This window comes from Tupaia chinensis, unplaced genomic scaffold (assembly GCF_000334495.1).
Source record: "Tupaia chinensis unplaced genomic scaffold, TupChi_1.0 Scaffold145814_1, whole genome shotgun sequence".
NCBI classification, from domain to species: Eukaryota; Metazoa; Chordata; class Mammalia; order Scandentia; family Tupaiidae; genus Tupaia; species Tupaia belangeri.
This window is the reverse complement of record NW_006205672.1, coordinates 1351689-1354118: the sequence shown is the minus strand read 5'-3', so window position 1 is coordinate 1354118 and position 2430 is coordinate 1351689. Positions and strand designations below refer to the sequence as shown.

The 2430-nt window shown below is 43.7% G+C and overlaps 1 pseudogene; it reads right to left on the bottom strand.

Moving 5' to 3' along the window:
• Window positions 1-2016: 2016 nt before the first annotated feature.
• Window positions 2017-2430, bottom strand: part of LOC106733889 (60S ribosomal protein L19 pseudogene) — a 681-nt pseudogene continuing 267 nt past the window's right edge.

The following is a 2430-nucleotide window of genomic DNA, read 5'->3' as shown; positions in this document are numbered from 1 at the left end:
GACGCTGGACTCCTACGTGGCCAACCACAGTTCGAGTCCCAGACCTGGCAGCTTGCTTTCTCACTTTCCCTCTCTCTCTCTGTCCCTCTCTGGTCAAATTAAAGAAAAAAGTAAATAAAGTTCAATAAAATAATTATTTTAAAAATATATATACATATGCATATATATGATCACTGATGTGCTTAGGGAAGTTCCTGGAGGAGCCTTGAGATGCAAAGAACTGAGAGTCTTTTCAATTAAAAGCCTGGTGAGAGGGCGAACAAGTAGCATGGTGATTGAGGTGCTGGATCCCACATGGCTGGGTCTGTGGTTTGAGTCTTGGACCTGGTGGCCTGAAAATCATGCCAGGTGCTTCTGTATGTGTACCTAAAATCCTGAGAGGAGAAGGGATTGCAGCATGGCCATCCCCTCTCAAGGGGATGATTTCTCACTTTCCCTCCTTCTGTCTCTCTCTGGTAAGCACAGGTACCCTAAGGCAAAAAAAAAAAAAAAAAAAAAGATTAAAACAGGGGTCCTAGAGGTAATGGTTACATTGGTAGTGGTTATGTTGGCATAGTGCTTACATTGTTGGACTCCCACATGGCCAACTGCTGTTTGAGTCCCAGACCTGACAGCTTCAAAATCATGCCAAGAGCCTGTATGTGCATGCCCATGATCCCAGGAGGGAAATGGAGAAGGGATTGTGGTATGGCCATCCCCCTGGGGGGTGATTTCTCACTTTCTTCTCACTGTCTCTGTCTCTCCAGTGAGCACATAAACCATATGGCAAAAATCTAAAAAAAAAAAAAACCTGCCAAGACAAATCATCAGGAATATGGGAAGGCTGGAGGAATTAGAAACTTATGAAATTAGAATAATTCTCTAGTGGTGATAACTTTTTTATTTTTCTGTAATTTTGCCAGAAGGCATCTGTGCTCACAGGAGAGACAGAGAGAGAAAGCACTCTTCATGGGGGATGACCATGCCGCAATCATTTCTCCATTCTCCTTTTGGGATTTTGGGCATACATGTACGTGGCATTTGGACCACACAGTCAGTCATGTGGGATACAGCCCGCTTAACCGTCATGCTACCAGCTGGCCTGATATTCTTTTTTTTTGTTTTTTGACATATGGCGTGTGCATTCGTCAGAGAGAGACAGAGGGAGACAGAGAGAGGGAAAGTGAGAAATCACTCCCTGGGTGATGGCCATGTAGCAGTCCCTTCATTTTCCTCTTGGGATTTTGGGCATGGACACACAAGTGCCCAGAGTGATTTTTTTTTTTAATATACATAACTTTATTACAAAATTGGAAAAAAAAAAAAGCAACATCCTAAAAAAAAACAAAATTTACTATTGATACCAATTCCTATGATTGTGTTGTGCTACCATACACAAGTCAAAAAACTAAACCATTAAATATTAAAGGAACATTCAACATCAGAAGCTATAAAATCTAACTGTATATAGTAGCCCCTCAAAAAGCTATAACTTGCATTCTTAAAAAAGTACTTTCTCAGGACCAGCAGTTAGTGTAATGGCTATGTCGCTGGACCCCCACATAGTCGACTGCAGTTCGAGTCCCGGACCCGGTGGCTTAAACTCACGCTGGGCACATGTGCTTGTGTGCCCAAGATCCCAAGAGGAGAATGGAGGAGAAGGGATTGCAGCGTGGCCATCCCCCCTGGGGGGTGATTTCTCGCTTTCTGTCCCTCTGTCTCTGTCTTTCTGGCGAGCGCACACGCCCTATAGCAAAAACCTCTCCAAAAAAAAAAAAAGGTATTTTCTCTACAAAGAATCTTATCAGCTATACAAAAACCTGTACAGCTTTTATACTGAAGCTAATATTGAGCTGCACTTGAATTCACATTCTTAGCAAAACAATTGCCTGAGCACACACACACATTCCACAAACATCATTACAGGAGAGCCATTTCTTCTTCATCTTCGGCTTCTTTCCCATCATCATCTTCTTCCTCCTCCTCCTCTTCCTCATCTTCTGGTTCATTCTTCTTCTTCTTTTTTTTTTTTTTTTTCAGATAAAGGCTTATTTTATTTAAGCGGTGATCTGTGTAACTGCCAATGCCACTATGTACACACAAGAGACGGGGAGCTTTATTTCTTGGTCTCTTCCTCCTTGGACAGAGTCTTGATGATCTCTTCCTTCTTGGCCTGGAGGCGCTCCTCACAGCGCTTGCGTGCTTCCGTGGTCTTAGACCTGTGGGCCTCAGCCTGGTCTGCTAAGAGCTTCTTGCGGGCCTTGTCTGCCTTCAGTTTGTGGATGTGCTCCATGAGAATCCGCTTGTTCTTGAACACATTCCCCTTCACCTTCAGGTACAGGCTGTGATACATGTGGCGGTCAATCTTTTTAGACTCCCGGTATCTTGAGCAGCCGGCGCAGGATCCTTATTCTCCTCATCCAGCTGACCTTCTCTGGCATTCTAGCATTG